The 20,675-nt window shown below is 41.1% G+C and overlaps 1 protein-coding gene across 5 annotated transcripts in view; it reads left to right on the top strand.

The window, feature by feature from the left end:
* Positions 1–20,675, top strand: part of sulf1 (sulfatase 1) — an 82,541-nt gene that overhangs the window by 31,241 nt on the left and 30,625 nt on the right. For 3 of the 5 annotated variants that reach the window (XR_004655202.1, XM_034861729.1, XM_034861730.1), the window contains exon 1: positions 13,383–13,760. The gene's annotated coding sequence lies outside the window, so the exon portion shown is untranslated. Of the gene's footprint in view, positions 1–13,382; positions 13,761–20,675 lie in introns of those variants that run through there. The other 2 variants (XM_034861727.1, XM_034861731.1) reach the window with 2 other exon arrangements.

Raw genomic sequence — 20,675 nt, 5'->3', positions numbered from 1 at the left:
CGCGCGCTCGTGTTCGTGTGTTTTGTGTTGTGGTCCGGGTAAACTCAACTTGGCACTATTTGAACAGGGTAGAATAAAGGCTCATACATTTTAATATATTGCCCCCATGTCAAGCTAGAAAGAGCAAACACAATGCCACAAGGGGAAAACCTATTTGGTAATAAGAATCAGCTTCAGAAGCACCAGTTTGAAAAAGGGGACCGCTGCCATTTAGTTGTTTATACAGACTAGATGTGAGAGACAGTAGCGTTGGCAGGTTTGGCATTCAGCCCCCACTTTTTCATTTATTGTGACCATCTGGAGAGATGAAGAGTAGTGGATTTATGTTAAGTGTCATAAGAAGACATTCAGGGCATTATCTTATCCTATGCATTATACAAGTTACAGATTATTTAAAACCACCTGTTAAATTGAAGTCTTCAATCATCTCGCCAGATTAAGAGAAATGATCTGCACTTGACCTGTCTCCCTCTCATCAATCTACACTTCGTCAGATTGTGGTTTACCTAACTGCAGCATTTACTTCCACTCCATTTGTACTGATTAGTAGTCTTTGAGACAAAGGGGATTTGGTGAAGTCCATGACTAAAGTGTCATATACTACTAATCCCAGACCCAGGTCAAAGGTCATAGGCCCTCCCCACCGCTCTGACCACATTACGTTGTGTTTATGGTCAGTTTATCAGAGCGGAACGACATGACACTTAGGTGGATCAGGATATTATATTTTCTCCAAGTCTTGCTCTAGAACATTAAGTAATGCCACAAAGCCGCTACATTGTTGAGGGATTATCGCTCTGATTGTGGACCTTGGTAGTTCTATTTATAGCTGTAAATTGTGTCATTTCTGCCCCATTCCAGATGGCTTTCATGGCTTGGACTTGCATGCCCTTGACAATTGACTCCAAAAGTTTGGCCTGTGCACAACACACTGGCACCAGACACACATGTCAGCCAAACACTCTGCTTGCCTGCTGTGTGCCTGTGAGTAATTTGGAGTGTAGTGGCCTTGTCAGTCAAATGCAGTGCAAAGGGGCTCAATTTTAAGTGTTTTATATTCTGGGATATATTTATGAAGTCTTAATTGTGGGAGCAAAGACATTGAAGTAAAAGCCCCCTGACTTCCTGCTGATCCACATTTCTACATTTGTGGTGCCAGCAGCCTAGTTTTCTTTGACTTGGATATAAAACTTGAGCTTGTGATTTCTATTTGGCGGGTGATGCGAGAGGACCAACTTGCTGTTTGACATGGAACGCCATTGTGTAATGTCATTACAGAAGATGCCAAGATCATGGGGTTCATATGGCAAACTTGATGTGATGTGGAAAGTGTACGGAACACATTTTATAGGCAGTTTCTGTCAAACTTTTTGACTCTACATACTTGTGGCTGAGCTAAGTTACTGTTTCTCCAAAACAGGATTCTGACAGCAGACAGCGGAATGATTTAACCTGATGTATGAATTAAGTTTGCAGCGTGTGGCTGGGTTATACAGCTCCTCTTAGAAGGCATAAACGACTTTGATTTCTTTGGCTGTTTATGATCCCTTGTTACCTGTAACCAAACACCTGAGCTGTGTAACGCTGTTGCCTTCCATGACAGCTATTCCCAGCTCAACAGATTACATGGACACTTGGGAAACACAAAGCAAAACAAGCATACCATTGTTTCCCATGATGCAGTATACAGATTAAAAATGATAGAAAGAAAATGTGCTCATACAGTTATGATATGAGAAAGTTTCCTTGTTGTTACTGTTTGCTTTTTGTTGCGGGTAGAGGTCTCCCCCTCGTAGAGTCAGATTAGAAGAATACTTGTATTCATTGCCTACTGTAAACCTGTCAATTTCTATATGCCGTTGTCTTAACATAACTGGATGGGATTAGACAAGTGCAGGAAAAAGGTTTCCACAACTGTAATATTTTGCATTCCCAAAGCATATTTATCTAAGCTATAGACTTTAATATTTATGACTGATTCAGTCAGCATACAGTTAGATTTTTACCATCAGCTCAAGTGGTATACAATATGTAGCAAGGGGTCCATAAAGCCTTCGACACGTTTTATTCCTTTCTTTCTTACGTGTAATGTTTCAGCATGTCTGACACCTAGCTAAACACATTCATCACATTATAAAATGAGACACTGCTTTCTCATTTCTTTTTTTTAGGAATTGTAATTGAACCCACACATATAGTTCAGCTGCAGGATTGTTGAGTTTATCAGCTGCATTGGAGACGTGACATTTATAAGAATTTGCTTTGCTGCCGGGGAATATTACACTGTAAGAAATGCTGTATATCGTTTTCCTTCTCGCAAAAATACAGTTGATTATTTATGGTTGAAAGAAGCTGGTCATGTACTGTAATGATAAAAATTCTTCTACCTCCTACTTACTTTTGCTCTGCTCAGCACCACGTCTGTCATGAAAGTAATCAGTCATTCAGTTATGGATGTTCTCTGGATCCTTTGACCATCTGGCCCTGCACAGGAACGGGATATGAAGAATGAGGAGTTAAGAATGTTTTTTTTTTTTTATAGTATATAAAAGCTTGAAAAAGAGAAGCTGATTACCCCTTTTCACAGTTTAAGACGGCTACACAAATTGGGCCCCTTTCTATTTTTGTATTACTTGAATACAATAAAGACCATAACATTTCCATTGTAGTTACATTTTATCATAAAGTAGATCTACCCCTGTAGCCGTAGATTGTGCCAGTTTTGCTCGCAATAATTCAGTGGGCTTACAGTGTTATCAGACGGTCTCGGTAAAATTGAAGAGATCAACATTCTCGCCAACGCAGGAGGAAGGGAGGGGGGGGCGACGACAGGGAGAAGGGAAAACACAGGGCTTTATTAGCCTTGTTTCTATCTTTACCTACTCATCTGAAGTTATGTTTTAGGAGGCCTTTGTGAAAACTACAATTTGTTTGCAACCCCAAAATGTTATGTCTATTTAAAATTAAAATATATATAAAATTGAAAATAGAGATGTGCATTTAAGTAAACTAGCTCAAGGATCTACCTACGTATACACAAGGGAGTTTTTTTTGGACTGAAATATTCACAAGATGATGCCCATTTTCTCCGTTTTGGCCTCATTATTATGGCTGAGATATCATGTCCCAAGACGGAAGATAAGCACTTACTAGGATGTTCTGAATTCCTGTATTGTTTTTCTTTCCTCTAGTGTCCCTCTTTTTTTCAGGAGTGTATTTACTGAAACAACTTTGAATGCGTGCCATCTCCAAGAGAACAGAATCTTCTTAAACAGAGGTTAAGGACAGGTTTTAGGTAGGTTTTATCATGAGTGATATTATGTATGTTTTCACCTACATGCAACATATCACTAATGTAACCCACTATTGTCTTTCTTTGTGAATATAAGGCCAGTTATAAAGCAGCAGAACAGTAGGGGAGCCCCATCTTTTCTCATGCATATTCAAGCACGTGTGCACACACTCGCACACTGTGAAAGGCAGCTTGGCTCCTGGTCAAGGGATCTCTGCTAAAGACTAGTCCAGGACAAGAGAGCTGATCGCCAGCCAAGCAGGACAGTTACAAAGTGGAGCACGGGAGGCCCCACCATGTTTGCTGAGATCTAAAGCCTCTTTTTCTAAAGCTTTGTTTGCATTTTGTTCACTGCAAACAGAAAAGCCCTTTTTTTTTTTTTTACCCTTTCCTCTGTCCACTCTTTTCACTTTTTCTGACTTGGCTGGTTTCTGACAGTTGATTCAATTCCTGTGTACTAAAGGAAATTATGTGCTTAATTGGATTATTGGGAGTTTTGTTCAAATGAGTGCTCTCCCACCCACACAGCCCTAGACTCTGAGTTCTCCGGGATGGGCTGTCCGGTACATGTTTCCAGACTCCACAGTCTGCGGGATGAGCGCGTAATAGGAACTTGGGGGTATGTTACAGTTTAATACTTTAAACCAGAGCATTTATTATGAATATAATCAAATATTCATGAGGTTAAAATGTTTTGTTTGTACCCACTTGGTTATGAAACAGTTCCTGTTTAAGCAACTACATTGTTTGAAAAAAAGGAAAAGACTTTTGAGTTATGACTTTTTACTTTCTATCTGTCACACACACACACACACACACACACACAGTAACACAATTTGGAAATTCAACCTGACATGAGGCATGAAAGCAGATTTAGCTGTCAGACATCTCGGTTGGCCATTATCTTCAGTGTGCTACTTGGCGCAGGTTTATAGAGACAATAGTGTCCAAACTCACGCAGGCATCACTGGAATTTGCACCTGTTGGAGACTTGGCTTATTTGGTCTTCTCTACTGAAAGCTACCCTAGCTATTTCTGGGCATTCTTCAATAACCAGGGGCATGGCCCGAGACCTAAGAATGGTGGTAAGGAAATGGTAAAATCTGTGAAGGAAAGAAGGCAGAGAGAGGTGATATGGGTAAAGGGCAGAGTGGATGATGAGAGGCCTGAGTTTCTAAAAGAGACTGGATAAGGGAGTTTAGAGAATGGGAGGGTCCTGTTCTAGTACGTATTCTCATACAAATGGTCTCTTACACTGTGTGGCCCTTCAATGGGTCATAAACATCCCAGTGGTTGTGCAGTTGTGGAGTGGTGAGCCATTCATGTTACTGATTTTCTCCTAGAGAGAGGAAGCGGAATCCATTGCACAGATTAAAAGGCCTCTCTTCCCACCCGCGTGCGAATCACAAATCACATGGAGCCACAATGCTTCCCGTTGTCCAGAAACCCAACAAACACCCTGTTAAAAGCCACAGCCACATCCCCTGTGTTTTCATTTTATTGGGCCCAAAAAACATACTTTGTATTCTTATTGGACTAGTATGTGTACCCAAGTTTTCCATGTGGACACCAGTGCTGTAGCGCATGTCTATTAGCTTTCAAATTAAGTTAGTGTGACTCTATATACGGTATTTTGGTGGTAGTATTGTGGCTGTTAAGAGCAGCACTGATTATTCATTGGAGCTGTTATAATGTATGTCAACATGCTCTGTGTGCTCTAGCCAAAACTCCCTTGTTCTTGTCACATTCGGCTGACAAATGAGAAATCTGTCCTGAACGTGGCCTGGGCCCAGTTAAGGCCTCTGAGGGGATAATTGAATGGCCTATCTGCCCTACGCGAATCCTAATTCTCTCTCTCAACAGGCCACTGGCGGCATGCTTTATGGGATTATTTTCAATGAGGCATTTTGAAAGTTGTAGCATAGACCTTGCTTCCCACGTACAGCTTTCCCCCTTTCTCCTTGTTCCTGCCTTTCACCTTCTCGCCTGAGAGGATTAGTAAGTCAGGCTTACGGAAATGGAGCACCAGTCGGTGTGAGTGAGACTCCCAAAAGCTCTGAGACAGGAAGGAGCTGGACACTGGCTTTATGACAACAATTACTGCATTCTCGCAATGTCATTTTTTGGTCTTTTTTTTTTTTTTTTTAATTAAAGAGTTGGCCTGTTTTTAGCAGAAACTATTAGTGTAAACAAACCTTTTTGGAACAGATTTTCCTGCTACCCAATAGACTGAGTGGAGTCAGAAGGTACGTAGGGAAAGTATTATTTGTCAAAGGCATTATTATTTGGTGGTATGGAGACTGTTTTGTGGCTATAGAGGAAATGTGTGAAAGGTGTTGCAGGTTTTCTTCCTAATCTTTCCACCCACACACTGATGTCCTTTACTAACGTGCTCACCACCAACACGTCCTATAAATTCAAAAGTGGAATTTGTGTCGCAATCCCAAAGGTCCCTGGGGCTTTGCTTGTGGAACCTTTTTGCTACATGACCATAATTGTCTCTGCTGTCAGAATGTCTTTCATCTTTTTAGTTAGACCTAAGGAGAGCGATCAGTATCTCCCTGCTGTATCTATCTCATATTATCATGGCTTGCAGCACTGGTTCCCAGCCATTTACCTATTTACTGAACCTTAAGGCTATCCTAAAACATTTCCGTCATCTTGTGATTCACCAGATCAGGAGAATGATAGGACTGGTTTCTCTCACTATATTTCCCAATTTATGTAGAAGGTCTTGAAGCAGCCTAATCCTTCTTTAATATGGCTCCTTGGGTGGTCCATCAGATTTCTACAGAAGTCGTTCTTTGTTATCATTGGATTTTATCATATACTCGGCATATAAAACGTACTGTACATTTGGAAAAGTAAATGAAATGAATGAAGAAGTCTGTTAATACTTTCAAGGCAACACAATATTGAAATATTTGTAAGACTTTTATTCAATCTGTTCATGGATTTGGAGGATATGGTGCCCCTTATTTACCACACACTGTTTAAAGGCTTGATCAGTAAGGGTGTCTGTGTGTTCTTAAATGTCTCTGGCAGCTAGTGAGAGCCAAGGAATCATGGTCTGTGCTGACAGTTGTTGTTATTTGAAAAATCTGGATGCACTTACCTTTTTTCCATGCCAAGATTTAGCCAATATAGGCTGCATTCCTCTTGAACTAGATATGTGGAAATTAGGATTTTCACCTGTTCATCATTAACAATGGTACAACCTATCGTTTAAAGTTTTTTTTTTTATGGAAATCAAGCAAAGACATTTTCTTCAGATCAAAAATGATAAGCAAAAGGATTAATTCCACTGTAGTTTGCGGAAGCTGGAAGATCGTGTGTTTGCGACATAAAGGCAATGTGGCTAGTGAAAACAATTACTTTCAATTGAGGACAGTCCCTTGTGCCTTATTTGATTTGGACGAAGATAAATATGCTAACTGCTTTGAATTAATGACATTTAGAGTAATACTAAAGGCCTCTAAGATTAGGTTATCAAAATGCAGTATAATTTTCCATTGTAAGCGGAATGGTCTTTCACACTCTTTTCACTGTTTGGTGGCTGTGGGTGACGTTTGTGTAAACATCTGCCAGTGAGGTGATAGCACATCTGGCAACTGACTGAAGTCTGTTGGTGGATGTCATTATAAACAGACCTCTAAATCCTATCATCACCTAACGCTTGATCTCAGGTTACTGTTAATGGGTTCATTATGTGTTAGTGTATTCCCTTTGTCCGCAGAACTACCTGTATGCTGCATGACAGTGGCTTTTGAATTGGTGTCAGCCTTGATGTTTATTGTAGCAATGGCGGCCTTTTAAGTTTCAAAAAAAGCCTAGTGATGTACTGTGTTATTCACTGTTTGGTATATTACCTGAACGTTGATGAAAATGTTCCACACACACAATGCACGTTCAAGTCTACATAAATAACTCAATCATTGTGAATACCAAGGTATAAGGGTAACAGCTCAATTAACCCAAATTTACATGTTTTTGGCAGCTGAGTTACACAACATTTTTTTTGCCAGAGTTCACAACTTGACAAAAGTAATTTTAGAATAGTAATTTTTGAAACACTAAAGTAAGTAACACTCTCTGGTTGTTAAATCATTCTTAATCTAAGAATATAACACAGCACCTTAATGTTAATTTAGTTAAGGTGTTAACATGAAAGGTTTTGGGTTTGTTCTGGGTATAAGATCAGTAACTCTAAAGGGATTTGTCAATTGGATTAATTTTACGACATAGAACAGCTTTTTGGGACTTTTTTGCCTTTTAATTGATAGGAGGGGGGACGACATACAGCAAAGGGACACGGGTTGGAATCAAACCCAAAGCCACTGCACTAAGGACTTGGTACATGGCACGCACGCTCAACCAGCTGATTTGCCAGGGTGCCCCGCTCCCATGCATGTCTGTCTGTCATGTGTGTTAAATTACATACGTGTAGAACAAGGACACATACAAGGCCCAGCAAGAGCCATGCATGTGCTGCGTGTTCAGCTGTCACTGAACCACAGAAGCCCCTCCTCCATTCCCTTCTTTCTCTCTCATTTTTCCCTTTATCCTTGCCGCCCCTCTGCTCCTACTGCATTCCTCTCTCCTCTCTGTCCAAGGGGGTAAGCGAGCGTCCATGAATCGTAGCTCCTATGGCGCCATTTTAATGCTACCAAGCACTCACACGCCGATAGCATTCCATTGACTGCCATTCATTTTGGCGCCACTTTGACAGCTTTAACTTTACATCTGAAGCGTTTAAAAACTTCAGTCGGCCATTGTTTATTACTAAAGAAACACGACAATGTATGGCTCCATTACCTTATACCTTATGTTATGGCATCGTAGCAGGTGCTTTTGTAAAAATAGGCTAATGATTATGTCATAACCATGCGACTTAGTCAACAAATCATCGTATTGTAAGGAGAACCATGCAGACAGTTTCAACTTACATCAGCTGTTTAGGTTTAATTACAAATGTTAACTAGCATTTTAGTTAGCAATAATTAACCTGTGCCTATGTTATTTCCTTACATATACCTTACGCTCTCCGTCTCTGCAAGATTTGAAATGATTGAGATTTCTCTTGGCACAGCTACAGAAGACTTAAACTTTTAGAAAGGTTGCTCACATCACATCTACGTTGTCAAACTCAGTTGGAGGCTGCACAGTAACGCTCAGCACTCACCAGAAAAGTTCTTCTAATATCCTTCACTGATCTCCGGGATCTGTTTGTGCGTTTCTTTAATTGTCTATGACTTTGTCCTCCCATCTCCTGCCATTCATTTCTCTTCCTAGCCCTGTACATTCCTTAACCAACTGTGTGACCTCACCTGCTTTCCTGCTGTAACCATCATTCCCGGCTCTCAGCTGTGCCTCTCTGGCATGAACTTAAAGGTCCCATGGCATGACCATTTCACTTTATGTGTTGTTTTTTTTAACCTTAATATGCGTTCCCTCAGTCTGCCTATGGTCCCCCAGTGACTAGAAATGGCGATAGGTGTAAACCGAGCCCTGGGTATCCTGCTCCGCCTTTGAGAAAATGAAAGCTCGGATGGGCCGATCTGGAATCTTGCTCTTTATGAAGTCATAAGGGGCATGGTAACCTCCCAATTTTCTGCTTTGCCCAACCAGAGAATTTGGACTGCCCATGAGAAATAGAGAGACATCATGGCTTTGAATCGAGCAAAGTGGCAGTTGGTCAAGCCCCCCCCCCCCCTCCTCAAAAGCTAGACTCAGAAATGGCACATATTATGCTAATTGCGGGACTGACTCTAGTGGCTGTAATTCTGCACCAAGGTAGAATTTTGGGAAAGAGACTTCAGATATGGTATTAGCGGACCACCTAGGCCTGTATAAAAGCATCCAAAGAGCACCATGTCATGGAACCTTTTAAAATGACACCGAATCAACCCTTCAAAGTGTAAGGGATCCTGGGAGCCAGTAGGACCAAAGCAAATGAAGCACCTATGAACAATAACACCATGTCTTTACAAACATGATCACACCTGAGCTTGAGTTTTTGTAGAAAGTTTTCTCTTATGTGGCTATAACCTCTGCTCCCAGAGTTGGCACTTAATTAGTTGGTAGTTAATGCATGTAGTTTCTCCAGTGTCTTACTGTACATCCTGACTCAAACGGATCTTAAGCAGCTGACACGTTCAATAATTTGATACCCACCAGTCATCTGACACAAGTTTACACCACTGCATTACAGACGGGGGTTAACATGGCAGCAGCCATGTGCTTGGCATTTAAAATGCCATGTAGCACAAGACAATGTCACCCCAAGGTTTGCCTTCCTCCACATTGTGGCTGTATCCCCCAGTGTCAGTCCTAGCCCTACTCTATACTAGCACAGAGGCTGGATCACAGCAATGACACCCCTATGTATCTCATTCAGGCCTAGAGAATGGGGCTAGTGAACCGAGTAGCCCCCCAACCACTGGCCTCTTCCTGCACCTGCAGGCCCAACTGATGGTTAGAAAAGTGCAAGGAAAAGGGGGAAGTGAGTTTGAAATATGGGGAGGCTCGGATCCAGTTTAAGAGTAAAGTTTGGACAAGATACAAGAGTATCATTACATTGTATGGTGACACAATCAGAGCGGTCTAACATAACAGAAAACTGGTCACCCTAAAGCCAGTTTCTATGTTATCCAGATAATATCCACTATGATGGGCTTGATGAGGATGGGGAAAAGGCGAGTGCATGGGGGTTACTGGAGAACCTCTGGCCCCCCTGCAGGTCATTCAGTCATTCATAAGATGAGGCCATTTCATAGACCTCCCTCTACCCTTGCTTTTGTTGCTGTTGTGTCCATCAGCGGAAGTGAAAATGGAAAATGGAGATTAAGAGTGGATATGCAAAATAGCTGATGTGACCCAAGGTCGATGGCCAGTTTCTATCTCTTAAATCTTTGGTTTCTAGCTGGATAAGGCAGTAGATGTTTTCTTTACAGAATCTCTGCCTGATAACCTTTTTTGTCTGCATGGATTTATGATGTTTACAGATGTGCTCAGTTTATGAAAAACAGCCCCTCTCTCACAGTGGGGCAGCCATCTTTAATCCAGTAAAGAGCACAGGGATTTGGTCGCCCCTGGCCTGCTTGAAGGCCCTTTAGAAACCTCTCGGCCGTGAGAATGGGGGCTGGGGTTTGAGGTGTGGGTTGGGATGTGTGTAGCCATGCAGGAGGGGCAGGGGACAGTCTTTGTGAATTTAGTTAATCTAATTTGAGCTCTTTCCCTCTAAGGACTTTTCTCTCTCACCGCTGCCCCTGTTTCAAACATCAGCCCAAGCTGGGGAAAGTTTCATGTGCCCCTGGTGAAAGTAGACTTTTAGTTTAATCCTATATCCTCATATGTAAACCTAAGGGAAATATAACAGAGCAACCATTGCAATCAAATTAAAATGGAAAGCTAATATACATGAGATCAAAGCAAAATTACAGCATATGTCTGAAAATTGACTATCCAAGTCATGCAACATACAAATAATTTGAGGAAGCAAGAAACCGTGTTAAAGATGGATCTCTATAGTACATGTCATTTAGCTAAGACTTTTATCCAAAGCGACTTAAAATTGCTATATATCAGAGGTTGCACTCTTCTGGAGAGCATTCTTTTATGCTATCACGTGAGAGTAAGGACTGTATCAATATTCAATTTGATCGAGGGCTAGGTGTAAGACAAAGGGGTCTACAGCCCTTAAAACCAAGGGAGGACACAAACTTACTTGAAAACAAGAGGTATCCATATACGTTGCGCAACAAGGAACAATGACTACAACATCAAACAGAGAGATCCATAGATGTAAGTATTTTCGGCTTAAAGAAATGATCTAAAAATGACAACGATCTTGTTTTGTGCTCTATACAGATCTGTAAATATAAACATTGCTTGCTATGCTAATGCTAACCACTAACCGCTAACAGTAACGTAACATTGCTGTCCCACATTCCTCGGCTTTAAATGGACTCCATGCATGTCTACAGTTTTTACCATTAGCAGAGAATTTTCTTTGATATCAGTGGATAACACTACTTGCTTTGGAGACATGGATACATTTACATAATACCGTCATGTATCACACTGGGTTGCCAGAGGACACCCGGCAGCTGATCCACTTTCAGGCTAAAAGCGAGCAGAAGTTTCTTAAATCCTGTGATAATTTTATAGCCATTTATTATTGTATTTGTTGCATGTTATTGTATTTATTTGTAATTAATTCCTGTTCATGCACCTGTAAAAAAATTTTTGTTTTATACATATGAGTGCCTTTTTATGTGTGTGACATGTAAGTTATGGTTCTTATAGTTGATAATAGTTCTGTCATATAATATATTTTTATGTAATGGTTTTGCCTGTTATTTTTACTTTATTGGGCAATAAAGACAGAATTTAGTAAACAAAGAAAGTGTTTATGAACATCAATGTCATTCAAAACAATGATAACTGAAACCAATAAACACACCATTCAGTGTGTATAAAAATATTTACTGCAAACAGACCTAAGTAGTGTCCTACACAGAGAAGAACATCTGCCTCTGCACCACCAAAGTGAACATAAAAGAAATTTAAAATATATACATGCATATGATACTGTTGTCAAAACCCACGCAATCAACGTACACACAGTTGCAGACATTTTAACCAGGTGGTGTCCCGTTTCATAGGGGTATGTTTTCACCCCTAGCCCTGACCACTCGGTTTTCACACAGGCTGAAGGGGTAAGACAGAGACATAGGATTCAGCCTAAGTGTCTTTCTCAGGGACACATTGGTTGATTTAACACAGTGGGAATTGAACCCTGAACTCCCACACCAAAGGCATGTGTCATATCCACTGCGCCATCACCATCCATGTTATCCAATTTAAAAAAAAAAAAAAAGTTTGTCAGTACATTATGTTCTTATGTAACAATTAAAATAACCGTTGATCAAGGGTCAGTTGAAGGGAGGAGATTAAAGTCTTCATTCATACCTGTTTTTTGACCTTTTGAATTATCAAAGGACAACTTGAAACACAGGCCAGGGTGTTGCTGCTGCTTATAGAATGTAAATGAACCACTTGGAAGCCTTTCTTTGGTGTTTCACACCTCCTGATTAACTCATGCTGATGCTGATGCAGCTATCAAATGGGTATTTGCTCATTAAGGCTTGCCCTTGCTCCTGAGTATCATCAGGGTCCTGTAATCCTTTTTTAATGGATTAGTGTGTAGCACAGTGGTTCCACATAATGATTAATGTGACAGCCTTTCTCACCTAATGTTTCCTGTGTTTTGCATGAATGGGTTGAAAATGGGTTGATTCATTTAGGAAATGCACCAGTAAAGGTGTCACTGTTGATAGCGAATGGTAAACTGCTTTATCAGTTTGCTGCCATCTAGCCGTAAACCCATACCTCCTCTTATCTTTACTTATTTCCCTTTTCTTTCTCTTGCTCTTTCCTTAGCTTTGTAATTTCAGTGTCTTCCCCTCTGCCCTCCTTTTTAACTTAAGGCAATAGGTGGTGAAGGGCAGGAATGCAGCCAAGGGACTGTAAGGATTTATCACAATAAGGTGTGAGGGCCGCTGCCTGTACTTCTGTGCCTAGAGATGTAACAGTTTAGTGCCAACAGCATTCCCACCACGGGGCCAATACAGAATTTTATTGCTCTTTCAGTTTAATTATTTAGACCACATACTTTGTGGCTGCAGGGAGAAGAATGGGAGGAAAGGTGTCAGGGACAGAGAGTAAAGTAGTTTGTGTGTGTGATTGTGCGTGCATGCGTGCATGCATGGGTTTTCAGTCTAATATCTGTGTGAGAATTGCTGATTAGCATTACCAGCATGGACATATAAGACATACAAAGAGTTTATCGCCATATTCTTCTTGTCTATCCATGCTTTTGCCACTTAAACATGCTCTCTCTCCCTCTCTGCACAAGCTCTGGCTCCCTCTCTCCCCTCCCATTCCTTCTCTTTCCACTCCTCTCACTCTCCCTGTACCTTCCTCCGACTCTGCCTCTCAGGTTACGATGACTGGGGGTTTTCTTGCTTCTCTCGTAGAGACTGTGTGTGCGTGCGTGTGTGTGTGTGTGTGTGTGTGTGTGTGTGTATGTGCGTGTTTCCCTCAGCGCTGAGCTGTGTCCTTGTCCCTGCCTCCTGGCAGCAAGGAGCCACCCAGCAGCCGGTCTGTGATTGGGCAGGGGAGTGGGGTTCTTGACACAGCGCGGTGCTGACTGCTCCGGGACGTGTTTCAACAGATGGTCGAGGTTAGAGAGTGTCATCACATCGGAGAGAGGATTAGAGAAGAGAGGTTGTCTTCCAGGAGCTGTGTGGTCCCCCCCTACTCTTCCACCCAGAATCCCAGCACCAAGACACAAATCCCTCTATGAGCGAGGGAAGACCCGGTGAAGAAACGCAAGAAGAAAGCTCAGGGAGGAATCCTAGCCCTCCCTCTCACTCAGCCAGCACTCTGCTCCCTTACCTTTCAGGTACTTTACAACTTTCTTACTTTTTTGGTCTATTTTCAATTTTATTTTTCTGCTTTTGCATTGTCTGTGCCTTTTAGTTTGTTCAGTTGGCAGTACATTTCTGTTGCAGCATACAGTCAGAAGTCTACAAGTGCAGTGAATCTGTGTTGCCTGTACAGCACCTCTCTGTGTGCTGGACTTCATAGTTTCCCCCTGACTGACAGGAATTCCCTCCGTCGCAAATTCCTCCGTCTCAAGGGATTAGAAGGCAGCACATTCCATTAATTCATTTTTTCACCAATCCATAAACACCCATCTGTTAATTTCTAGTTTTTTAAATGCAGGAAGGAAATATACTGTAGATTTAAAAAATCTTGCTGTCACTTAAAAAAAAAAAGTGCTGCATAATGAACTGTGTATTTGGGGACATCATATGAGTTATAATAAAGACATGGTAGCACACAAAAAAAACAGTTTTTTTTTATTTTGTTTATCCTGAATGTATCCTTTACTTTGTTTTTCCTAAAATCTTAAGTGAAGATGAATTGTTCCCTTATTAACTGTCAGTTATGATAGCAAGAAATTAAAACACAGTTTTTCTTACACTCCCTCACTTCAGCCCAGATAAGTTTTTTTTATAAATCTTAGTCAGAGTGCCCTTCTGGCAGAACCTGTCAGTATACACTAAATGGATGAGCTGCTGAAGAGTGCTTTCCGGACAAACTGTCAGGGCTAAGCAGAGAGACAGAGACTCAGAATGTACACCTCACTTCAGCTATTTAACCCAAGTCAAGTGAGAAGGGAAACTTGCCAGAGGAGTGGGAATATGATGTATGGTATTTATACCGAGCTTCAGGCTGTGTGTGTGTGTGTGTGTGTGTGTGTGTGTGTGTGAGGTGTTTGCAAATGGAGATTGTGCAGCTGTGAAAGGCTGTGTGGACAGCAGCCGGGTTGAGAGGAGGTTGTATGGGTGAAAGCTGCTGTTGTGTGAATTTGTGTTTACCTTGGTAAACCAGCCATAGCTACACGTCCTGCATGTTACTTGAACTATTTAACACAACCACCAGTAGGTTGTGATGACTGCTGCTTTAAGGCCAGTGGAGACTTTTGTACAAAATGTGGGTGTACGAGCAAATCAATTAGGGAAACAGTTGAGGGATTTTTGAGAGAACTCAGAGGGAAAGTTGACAGTCTCTTTATTTTAGATACGGTTAGAACTTTCATTAGAGGTTATTGGGTGAAGTTTGAATTATGGATACATTTTTCTGCATTTACCAGAGAGATATGTACACAGCATTGTATTGGAATGCTCTAAAAATATTTGAACACATTTTTACTACTCTTAAAATCAATGTTTATGCTTCTGGTAAGCTAGAATTCAGTGTGATATGTCATTACAATTTTCCCTTTTTGAAGGACCAAATGAATAATTTTTTTTTAGTTTATCCTATCAAAATGATTAACTTTTGTACCAGTCCACAAAAACTTGAGAATTTATACTAGTGTTTCTGAATGGCAGAAGTAGGCTGTGGTCCTGTTCAAAGCTGATTGTGCCAGGCACAATTGGCAAAAATGTAAGACTGGCTTACATTTCAATACACTAGCACTGCCAATATGTGTTAATGAATGAGACAGCCGGAGCAATATGGAGAACCCTAGCTTCAAACTTTCAGCATTGACAAAACTGTTGCATAAATCTTCCCTTTTACTTCAGTTTTGCCCAGCAACGTTTAGATTACATTTCTGATTACCCTACCCAGAGCATAGCAGAGCAACTTTGGTGCTTTTTTTAATGGCAGCGCTGACTGCCAGCTCAGAAGAGAAGGGAGATCCTTTAAACAGTGTAGCTTCGCTGTGCTACAAACAAGAGCATGAGCAGCTGCTGCAAATAATTAGGTTCTGGGGGGGTAGCCGCTTGCCAAGACAAATGTTGTTCCAGTAGCAGCTCTGCCATCGTGTGTGTGTGTGTGTGTGTGTGTGTGTGTGTGTGTGTGTGTGAGATAAGTGAACTAATTTGTTCTTCTGATAAGTACGGTGACTGAGTGTAAGGGAATAACATGTATCTGTGATGTCATTATTTGTCCAAATGGGACCAAAAGAGTGTGTGTGTGTGTGTGTCCTTTAAATGCCAGCCACGGTGACAACTAATTAGACTAATTATTGCAAAATAAATATATCAATGTGTTCTAAAATGTGCTGAATTTCATTGAGATTCTACTATGTGAATGCAGGAGAGGCAGTCTTCAGCAAATAACTTTTTCCTTCTTTTCCAAATCTCAGTCAGACTGTCATCATGCTGCATTTTACTTTCTCAACTAACCCTACAATGACAGAAGTCACATTTATGAATTATTAAAGGGTTCCTCTGGGTTGCAGTAAAATGGAAATCCTTGCAGATGACTTTATGTTGTCCTGGAAGAATAGGAATATAGCCTACTCATGGCCTCTAAAATAGGAGTTTAGATGTTTTGTTTATTGAGAAAAATGGCAGAAGAACAGGATATGGATTATCCAATATTTCTTATGACCAAATTGCCTATTACGATACATTTGCTGACGATTTAGTCAATACTCTGAAGTATTCAAAATATTTGATTTGGAAGACTGGAATGCCAGTCACATTTTTCTTCTATGCAGAAAAATATGCTGCATAACCAAAGTTTGTGTGTGTTCTCTTGTGTGCGAGCATGTTAAGAAAAGATTTCCTAAACCACGTTCTCCTCAGGCACTTGTTTATCTCGTCAGCTTAATGATAGTGTTTCTCATACTATTCTGATTGCATAGTAGCGCTGGAGTAGATTGCACAGTCCTATCACTGCAAATGACCAGTATTTGAACAGTGAGCATTTGGCATGCTTTTATTTATGTGGGATCTAGAAAGACTATCTTTAGATGAGTCAGACACTTTTTCAGTTTCTTTGTGGCACGTACTGATCAAACACTTCCACAGAGCTCCCATGCGCTTACATACAACCTTTACATGAGATCTGTCCTTGATTTGTGTCGACATATCTCTAGGGAAATATGTAATACATATCTTGATTCCCACATTGATGCACTGCATTGATCTATTTTTGGGTGTTTGGGAGCTCACAATAGCATTCCCAAGTCTTTGTTCAGCCTCACATATGAGTGGTAAAAGTCAGGTCATGCAGACATCACATTCAGCTTATCATTGGTAGGAATGCTTGATCCTCCAACCTTCAATCTAGTACATGCACACATGTTAAAGAAAGCAGCAAACCAGATGTATATTCTATGCTTTACTTTTTTGTGCCTGGCATTGTTCAGCATGGGTTTGTCTAGAGCGTGTGCCCTGATAACTGGTTAGAAAGAGAAGAGGTGTTTCGTGGAGAAAATGTTGTATTAATTTTTTGTAATGTTTGCCTGAGAATGAATTGAGTGAGATTGCTGTTAGACTTTATGAATTAATGTGTACTTTTAGCCAGTGAGTGAGGAGCATTTCAATGCTGTTTTCTGTGATGTCCAGAGCAGCTTTTGTTCAAGTGTCACTGCACATAGATGCAGCATTGGCTTAAGAGGAAGTAAGAGAAAGCTGGGTCAAGAGAGACACAGAGGGGGAAGTGGGACAAAGTAGGAGAGGCCAACATAAGAGAAAGGGAGGTGTGAGCGTGTGATAAAGAGAAGTGGTTTGAAGTGGACAGAAAGATCCAATGATCTTGTCGGGATCAGAGGCTGTATCTTTAAAACACATGGAATCAAACATAATCTTCTTGTGACACAGGAATATACAAAAGAGAAACATAGAAAAATGTGTACACACACACTAACACACACACACACACACACACACACACACACACACACACACACACACACACACACAAGCTTACCCCCTTCCATCCTCCACCCCCCAGCGGGCTGTACTGTCCTGGCTTTGTCATCTCTCTTGTCCATAATCCCCTCCCTAGGGAGAAGCAATCTGTTTTAGATTTGAAAGAGAAAAGGCCCGACCTGTATCACGTACAATTAAGCAGCCGTCAGAATTCGTTGGCGTAAGTTTGGAGGGAGAAGTGCTGCCACTAGGGGGTTGTCCCTTTCATCTACCGCTTTTCCAGAATGGAGATAATGGAGTGGGAGGGTTGAAGGGATGGGAATGGATGGGAGGGGCAGAAGGAATGAATACATATCCTCACCCCTCCATCCCGCTCCACAGCTCGACTAATAGAAGCCAGCATGCGTTTGTTTCAGCTCTTCTGCTCCCTTTCTTTCCTTCTCCCCTGGAGCGGGCGAACACATTCAGCCTCTGCCAGCACTCCGCGCTCTCTCTCTCTCTCTCTCTCGCTCTCTCGCTCTCTCTCGCTCTCTCTCTCTCAGACTGTATGTGTGGACTTAGCCATGTGCTACAGGTAGCCTCTGGTCCTGTTTGCCCTTACTGGAACAGCCCTACTTTGCCATGTAGATGCAGAAAGGCTGGATTTTTGAACACTTGTAATATTGAAGGTTGAGCAACTTTGTTTATACTGACAAAGTCCACCATTGCATGACAGACATTACCTTCACTTTGCTTTCCTTGAATTGCCGGTGGCAAGTTCAGCTGAGTCTGGCTGGTTTCTCTTGAACATGTTGGGATGATGCATTGACTGCATTCCTTCAACTCTGGCTCGAAAAAAAGAAAGCATTTGAAGGGGTACGCTTCCTGTTTAATACTTTCTAAGCTGATTAGTCTTTCAGTAGATATCGTATGTTAGATATTTTGTAATGCACTAAGATTTGGTATTTTAGCCAGGCAGGATAAAGTTAGTTAACATTACAAATGACGTCACTGCATCATGCGTTAGAAAGCCGCACACTGAGCCAAAGGCAATGGAAAGGAGTACTCCCCTGTGTACTAATTACAGGTTATGTGTCTGTGTTCAAGTCTGACTGATTCTTACTTTGGCTGTTTCAGTGAATGACTAGTGCACACACACAGAGTATATGATATCCAAATGCAAAAATGCATATATGCCCATATCCATGGACAGAGGGGAGTGCTGAACAGGCACAGGTGCAATCGGACGAATGTGTTTTTTATGAGTGGTATCATGTTGGTGTGTCACAGCCATTGGGAAGTTTGTTTATGGCATCCAGGGTCATGCAGGCTGGTTCTCATGGTCTAGGTTAGTCTATGGTTCCCAGAGACTATGCCTACACATGTTCCACATTTTAGGGGTGTTTTGTTTCATGCGCCAGGAGGAGCACTGAGCTTAACTGGGGTTTGCTGACTGAGCTGCTACCACCTCACCACGAAGGATCTTCCTCTTTGTTTCCCTTTTATATTGATTTCCACTCAGGATTGATTTAGTTTGTACTTAAATTATTTTAATAATTAGGGGAATGTTTATTACATTCAAATGCGTGTTCATATTTCATTTGATAACATCAACATTAGTCTGGCTCAACGGATGTACATTGCTGGGATAAAGCCTGACATTTGACCAGTCTGTCACGCGTCAGATGTCCCTCCTCTCTCCCTATCTCCACTGTTGGAGCTCAGCGCCACCCAGAATACTTGTGATTGATCGAAAGATATGCAAAAGAAGCCAGAGTGTTTTTGTTCTCTATTCCAGAATAGACAGGCGGTGTATCCAGACCATACTCCAGCGCTGACAAGCAGGTCATCCTGAGAGGAGTACTATTAGTATTTGTAAGATTAAATAATCCATTAGTTGTTGAATGATTGTAGCTAACTTCCCTTTATCTAAGCAGTTAGATGGTAACAGTGAATTTAGAACTGGGTACCATGTTTAAAAGAGAAAAAAGATCCATGGCAACTCTTTTTGCAATAAAAAAGCCTTTATGGATTTTCCAAATCAAATCAAGTACATTAAAAAATAGAACTGAGCAGAAACCCGCGACAGCAAGTAGCGGCTTTGCAAGAAGAGTGCCTTAGACTTTTTTTGTCTTGTGTTCCCCTTCCCAAGAGCACCTTTTTATGATTTGTTTGTAGTTCTGAACACTGCAGACTTTTTTCTTTCTTGGGATTATTGGTTACTGATAATCTTCATTGACAAAACCAGTGCCAGGCTTACATTTTTATTTATTTCAGGGACATTTGTTTCAAATGTCTGCTTGGCTTTCTGTTGGAAATTGTCATAAATGTGATGTGTCAAGACTTGCTTTTCCCAAAAGCCCAGTGCTTGTTCAGGTTGAACCCTGGATCTTCTGTTTACATATTCTTTTTATTGTTGCTAAACACAGCTCTCTCTGTATTATTAACAACACAGCTCTATCTGTATTATTGACAGTAACATAATTCTATTCAGAAATGGGGGGGGAGTAAAGCTTAATTTTCTATTTAAAACATGTATCTGCCTTATACTAACTGTCCTACCTCAATCAAGTCAACACCCTCTATTAGGAGACTGGTTAGTCACTCAACAGTCCAAATTGCATATACAAACTTTATTTTTGTAAACTGGTCCTGCATCATAGTGTTGTTTTTTGTCAATTAGTGATCAGTGCATGAAGTCTTATTTTCCTTGTCAATTTCCACAATATACAAGGAATAGATTTCAAGTCACATTTCTCATTTCAGTTTCAGCAAATTTGATGAACTGCTGAGCTTTAACAGAAAAAAAATCCTTCAGACTTCATTTGCGTTCTCTCTCTCTCTCTCTCTCTCTCTCTCTCTCTCTCTCTCGATTTCTCTCTCACTCTCTCCCTCTCTCTCATTCTTTCTCTGTGCCACCATGCTGCTGATTCGATGGAAATAAAAGTCAATCTCTTTTATTTTTGACAATTACCTCATTGGAAACCAATTGAATTTGCCATAGCTCTCTTTTGTGGTAAAAGGAATAATTTATTGAGGGTATATTTGACGAGTCAGGAGAGACAAGAAAGACACCCGTGTATGAGCAATACGTTCTGCTCTCTCGCATTGACTTCTTCTGAAGCTCTCTCTGCCTGATGGAGTGTTTCTGATGGGAGTGT

The sequence above is a fragment of the Etheostoma cragini genome, chromosome 22 (assembly GCF_013103735.1).
Source record: "Etheostoma cragini isolate CJK2018 chromosome 22, CSU_Ecrag_1.0, whole genome shotgun sequence".
Lineage (NCBI taxonomy): Eukaryota > Metazoa > Chordata > Actinopteri > Perciformes > Percidae > Etheostoma > Etheostoma cragini.
Note: the sequence above shows the minus strand (reverse complement) of the source record. Positions and strands in the feature narration are given on the sequence as shown.